The following is a 7,240-nucleotide window of genomic DNA, read 5'->3' as shown; positions in this document are numbered from 1 at the left end:
ACTGTTAATTAAACTGTGAGCTTTCAATTCATTCAAACTTGTGTAACTTTAGCTGGCGCCCAAATATTATTATTAATTAATAGTGAATAATTCATATTTACCGAGGAAACAGTTACGCGACTCGCATATTTACAAACAATTCCCATGCAAATAGCAACGCTATCGCCATATGAACACACCGACGATATTTATATATTAATTACCTGAGTTGTAAATTATCCCCAGCGTTGCACAACTTTGAATTATTGACTGTTACATGTATGAAAGAATTCCCTAATGCCCAGTAAAATTTTCGAATTTTGCTGGAACTAAATTGAATAAAGTAATTAAATTAAAAAGCGACTAAATGTTACTTGGATGAGCGTTATTGTTATGTTAGTTCTGCAAGAAAATATCACTCCTAAACTCGTCTTTGCAACATTTTCTTTAGCAAACCAAATAAATCTCAGCTGTTCAAATGTCCGGCTTCCGAGTAAATATGTTAAATAAATTAGCTAACTTTCCCACTAACACCCTCTCAAAACATACAAGCAAAGAACTTTTAAAGTCCCATTCGTGTGCTTCCTTTCGGCCAATATGGCCGAACCGAATGGTGCCCGATTTACGATTTTTATATTATTGGTCTTTTCGCCAGGCATATTAATATGTCGCCTTAAGAACCCTAATAAGAGAAATGTTTTCAGCTTTGGCTTTCGGAAATCATCATGGCTTTAACGGCGCGAACTAATCCGGCTTAAAAGAAAATCTTTAATAACGCTGGTATTGTACCTTATCCAGAGTGCTTTTGAAGAAATTTAAACCATTTTTTCTACTTAGGAGCAATCAATGATTTATCTGATAATGACGGTTAAAGACAAGGGCATGTGGTTTTGTTAACTTTAACTGTCCTTTCCTTGCAGAAAGACCGCTTTTTAAGATTGATTTACTCTGTATATACGTCGCATTTACAAATTTTCCGGTTTCTTGTTCGGTAATTGCTTATTATAGATCAATATCCTTTAACTTATTACTGATTCGTCCCTCCAAGCTAAATAATTTCACCTCACAAACATATTTAAGCAAGTTTTGGTCGACCCTATCGACCTAAATCACCCGTGGACATGAGGTTATCATAAATAGTAAAGTGGGAAGAAACGTGGTAGTTTTGCATAAGTGGGTTAATTTTAAAAATGCCTTAACAAAAGCCAAGAAGCGACTGTGATGACAGTGAATAATAAGATACGTAACCAGAAATCGTAAACTCTGATGTTTTGCAATTTTCTCGAGTGCAATTGCCTCGAGTTAACCGATTTAACTTTCCTGTTTTGTCGATAACAGTCCCAGTTTACAGGAAACTGAAACTAGAAAACTTCGAGCAAATCTTTTTCCTTGCAACTTTCAGCTATTCCGCAACTTGCCTGTTCATTATCTTCGCTGGTATCGACTGGAAACTCTAACAGGATGATGCAAAAATACTGTGTGATTCAAAAGTCCTCTCTAAGAAACTTTAGGAGGTGACTGCGGGTATTATTTGCAGATCAAACTTTCGAATAAGCAAGGCTTCTTAAGGGCAGCGTTGCGAGAATACAAGATAGTAAAATTTTATTAAAAAATAAAAAATAGTAAGTAATGTTTCTATTGAATGAAACATTATTGTATCAAAAGGTTTATTTCACCTTTCCATTTGCTTGTTTTTGCGAAGCAAAAAATCTGTATTGCGCTTTCTTCATTTTTTACTTAAATTTTTACTCTATGAAGAGCTAATATTGCTAAATAAGTGGGAAAAGTTTAAATTTAATTCAAGAATCTGCCAATTTAAAACCAAACAAGGGTTTAACTTCGGCTTAAAAATTGAAAAACTTCTAATCTGCAAATCAGCAAAGCAAAGCTTCAAATACCCTAAATTTCAAACCACAGACAGCAGAACTTAAATGAAAGATAGAAAATAGATGAGAAATAATGTTTGCAATGTGAAAAGGAAATATGACTAAATGGATGGCGACAATTTCAAGTCAATGCAAACATTTCTTAGTTTAAGACTAAATATTTAAATGTGTGCTTAAAAAGTGATGAAGTGTCAAACGGCAAGCAAAGCCTTAAAAACTTGAAATCTGAAACACTGCAATTTTGAAATTTTCACACTATGAGGAGCAGAGATTGATCAAGAGGTGACAAAAATTTCCAAAAGTCCAAAAATCGCCCAATTTAAAACTAAACATTTACACTTGGGCTTAAAAAGTGAACACTCGCCAATTCTGCTTAAAAAAATCTTGAACTCTAAACAAGAGCCACTAAAACTTTCAAATTTTTACACCGCAAAGAAGAACGATCACGGAATACATGGTGAAAATTTTAATTTAATCCAAGAATCGCCCCAATTTAAAACTAAATACTTAAGCTTGGGCTTAAACAGTGAGCAACCATCATCTTCAAGCAAGTCTTCACAAATTCCTAAACTCCAAAGCAGAGCCATTAGAACTTTGACATTTTCACAGTAAGGAGATAAGCAATAGAGAACTGGAGCGCAAAAATTCTTATTAAATCTCCATAAATTCCCATTTTAAAACACAAAATAAAACGTAAGCGTATAATCTGAACAGACAATCTGCAAGCAATATTTCGAAAATTCCCGAACTCCAAACTAGTTCCGCCTGAGCTTTCAAATTTTTACACTATAAAGAGCACATTTAGCTAAATAGGTAGCAACAATTTCAATTAAATACAAAAGTCGCTCGGTTTAAAACTAAACAGTTAAATAAAATTGGTCTTGAAAAGTGAACAACCGCAAATCTGCAAGCGATGCTTTAAAAATTCTGAAAGTTCTACACTATGAAGAGAAACGATGGCTAAATACAGAACGAAAATTTTAATTTAATCCAAGGATAGCCCAATTTAAAACTAAGTACTTAAACTTGAGCTTAAACAGTGACCAACGATCAATCTTCAAGCAAAGCTTCAAAAATTCCTAAACTCCAAAGCAGAGCTAACAAAAAATTTGAAATTTTTGCTAGTGTAAAAATTTGAAAAGTGAACATAAAAAATTAATAAGTGGCGAAATTTTCSATTTAATGGAAAAATCGCCGAATTTAAAACTAAACACTTAAGCTTAGGCTTAAATAGTGAACAACTGCCTATCTGCAAACGACATTTGCATGCAAAAATTCCTAAGCTCCAAACCAGGACAGATTAATTTTTTAAATCTCTACGCCAGGAAGTTTAGCAATATCGAAATAGGAGGCAAAGTTTTAGGCAAATCAAAAATTGGCCAAGTTAAAACTAAAGGCTTGAACTTGAGCTTAAACCGCCAGTCTGTAAGCAAAGTTTCAAATATTTCCAAACTTTCAAATGCTTGCAGTATGAATGCGAACAATTGCTAGAATAGATGGCGAAAGATTTAAATAAATCATAATTAATTTCCATTTTTTAAATAAAAATTAAAAGTTAAATAGGCGTAAAAATGGATAAACGCCGATCTGCAAGCGACGCTTCAAAATTCCTAAACTCCAAACCAGAGCCAACAGAAATTTGAAATTTCTATAGTATGAAGACGAACAATGGATAACTTAGACGTGCAGTAGTCTATAATTTTTACATTTTTACTCAAAAATGATGCGTTCTATGAAGAAACAGCGAGTTTGGGAGTGGTGGTCTTTTTTTTATCGACCTTTATGGGCGCCGGTATATGGTCGAAACGTCGCTAAATGGTATCTTAATCACTGAACAAAAGCTATAGAAATTCAAAAATCTTCTCGATTAATTCTGTAATTAATTAAGCTTTACTAATATGAAATTTTAAGGTAAATTAATAGGACTTTTAGTGTCTTACTCCAAAACGATGCGATGTACAAAGAAAACTCAAAAGCATTTTGCTTTGAAGCTAAACAAAATTTTTTTATAAGTCAGTGGCGCATCGTGACTTTCTTCAAAAGTATTGAATATCGTCGGTATGCGCTCGACTAGTGTATAAAAAAGTGCTTCATTCTGTCGAAACGTGGCCAGTTGATAGCAATTTACATTTCCAAATTTTCATTAAAATACCCTCAATCAATTTTGATATTTTTGAAGTGATAACTACTTATGGCACGATGTGAATAGATTGGCATGCGTAACGGGGTCCTTATGTCTGGTATAGATAAAGACAAGTAGCTACGCAGTTCTCTCTCGCACGCACACAGCCGCCTGCCAGCTCCATCGCGTCGTCTATTATAATAGTGTGTAGAATGTGGTCCGTTCGTGTGAATATAATAGTGTGTAGCCCGTGGGCCCGTGAACTTTCAACATTTTCATGGATGGGGGAATAATGTGGAAACGTCCTGACGCAATATCCAAGCATATAAGCAATGCAGATCAATACTAATTCTCACTATCAGCTCATAGAAGGTTTCTACGTTTGCAATAAGACATCACATTGTGCTGACGGCGCTAATAACAGATTGTCAGAATGATATATTCGGGTGATTTACAGGGATCGGTCTTCGTTACATTCTGAAAGCTTTGTCATGTCTGCATTGTTAGCAAGCAGAGCGAGCGACGACGTCTAAGCCGCATGCTAAAGCCGAAACTACAAACAGTATTTCTCAGATACGGTTTCTAGAAAATGAAAATATCTGTAAAGTACACGATTCATCCTCTGTCCGACCTACAATTCTAGGCGATTCTATACCAGGTTTCAGAGCCAGGCATGATACCTGTATATCTCTGTGAAACATTAATCAGACTGATGCGACCGTAAAATCATGAAAGTTAACTTACGTGATTTGTGTACAAACCGAACCGTGTAACGGGGAGTCGTACAACCTTACCGATCCCGTTCTCGGTCGCTAATTACATTTCCATAATTCAGTTAATATGCAAATTGCACAACGCTTTTACCTTGTAAATATGATACTTTATGCAGCTGATGTCCATAAAGGCGGAAAGCCGACAACCTGTGATAAAATGACGACATTAAAACGTTCCGGTTTGATTCAGGGGTTTAACATTTCTGCCTTGCACAGTCGTAAATCGGTCCCGGTATTGGATGATTGATGGTTGCTGACAGCAGTGGTTTGATTAAGATGCTTCGCTCACTATTTAGCTAGCTTGAACGAGAAGAATCGTTTTTATTCTGTACATTTGAGGACCGAAAATGCCGTGAAATGGAGTGCAACTTTTAGAGGTGTGATAAACGGTTATTTTTCTGTAACGGGTTACAACGTYCCAGTTTTAYCTTGGTAGGGTTCCAAAAGTAACATGTTACTTTTWAAAGTTTTTATTAAAAATGCAAAATGATGATGATGATGATAGTAAAAATAGTGATGAWATATAATGATTTCCTTTAGTAAAAACATAATWCTTAAAATTSGYAATAACTTRAAATAAAATATTCTAAAATCAAAAACAAAATATGGGTCATTCGTCCTTTAAGTRACTTCTTACTTAAAGRACAAAAAAMWGAGTGAYWATAATARAATATAMRKWATTATATGSGAAAATGTTTAAAAATTTKATTTTCATTTATAAATGAATTAACATTTAAGAACAAAATTTGGAACACTGTTATTATAGCGGTTACGTTAAATACCRACCATCCCTAGGAACTTTGAGCATCTGTGAAGGATTTGCAAAKATTTGTACACGATCTTTGRTCGAGTTGTGGGAGTGACAATCTGAAAASCAGCCCTGGTTTCGGTTYAAATATAAATGAGKATCTGAATGTTTYCYTCATTACAAATTACTTAGAATTTTACAAATTTACGAAACAAGACAAGAATGAAATGACCTCATTCCACTAGCTGGCTCAGAAAGGTACTCGACTTATATTTTCATCTGATTCTAGTGGTCTTCTATGTGTTTCTTTCCTTTCTTTACAGTTTATGTTCTGCACTGCACCGCATTTTTAACGCATAGCTTAAATATGCCCCTACTTTTGACTGTAAACATTTTTTTTCGAATCAAGACGCAAAATATGTAACAGACATATTGTACAGTGTATTTAAATAGTGGCATGTTTTCTTGGTCAAAGTTTAAATCTTTCTGCGGACCATATCGGGTAGCCCAAAGAGCAAAAAGTAAAATATGGTTATTTAAACATCTGTTTATCCGAAGGCATTCGAGAAATATTAATTTTTGACGACGCGTCACATTTGCCGTGCGAAACTTACAAAACTTTGTTTTTGGTTGCGAAGAAAATTGCCGTCAGAAAAGCTGTGTGAAGAACATTTTCTATGCCCATTTTAAAACCCAAAATAAAGCGTAAGCGCAAACTCTGAACAGACAATTTGAAAGCAATATTTCGAAAATTCCCGAACTCCAAACTAGTTCCGCCTCAGCTTTCAAATTTTTACACTATAAAGAGCACATTTAGCTAAATAGGTAGCAACAATTTCAATTGAATCCAAAAGTCGCTCGATTTAAAACTAAACACTTAAAATTGGGCTTGAAAAGTGAACAACCGTCAATCTGCAAGCGACGCTTGAAGAATGGCGAACCACCAAGCCAGGGCTAATAAAAATTTTGAATTTTTGCTAGTGGAAAAATCTGAAGAGTGAAAAGAAAAAATTACTAAACAAGTGGCAAAAATTTCCATTTAATGGAAAATTGCCGAATTTAAAACTAAATGCTTGGGCTTAAAAAATGAACAACCGGTAATCTGAAAGCTATGTTTTAAAAATTGTTAAACTCTAAACCAGAGCCACTAGAACTTCAAAATTTTCACGCTGTCAAGAAGAGTTATGGCGGAAAACGAGGTGAAAATTTTAAGTTAATCTAAATGTCGCCCAGTGTAAAACTAAATACTTCAACTTGAGCTTAAAAAGTTAACAACCGCAAAATTTCAAGAAAAGCTTTAAAAATTTATAAACTCCAAATCAGAGCCATTAGAACTTTGACATTTTTTCAGTAAGATGATAACAATAGACACCTCGATCGCAAAAGCTCTAATTAAATCTCCACAAATGGCGATTTTTAAAACAAAAGTTGAAATTTTCAAACAACAATAACAATAGACAATCTTTAAACGATACTTCAAAAATTTCTAAATTCCAAGCTGGAACTTTAAAATGTTTACACTATAAAGAGCACTTTTCACGCTGTCAAGAAGAATTATGGCGGAAAACGAGGTGAAAATTTTCAGTTAATCTAAATGTCGCCCAGTGTAAAGCTAAATACTTAAACTTGAGCTTAAAAAGTGAACAACCGCAAATTTTCAAGAAAAGCTTTAAAAATTTCTAAACTCCAAAGCAGAGCCATTAGAACTTTGCCATTTTTTCAGTAAGATGAT

The sequence above is a fragment of the Dendroctonus ponderosae genome, unplaced genomic scaffold (genome assembly GCF_020466585.1).
Source record: "Dendroctonus ponderosae isolate FM_Combo_2020 unplaced genomic scaffold, Dpon_F_20191213v2 Dpon_F_20191213_1, whole genome shotgun sequence".
In the NCBI taxonomy this organism is placed as follows: Eukaryota; Metazoa; Arthropoda; class Insecta; order Coleoptera; family Curculionidae; genus Dendroctonus; species Dendroctonus ponderosae.
This window is presented reverse-complemented; position numbering follows the sequence as displayed.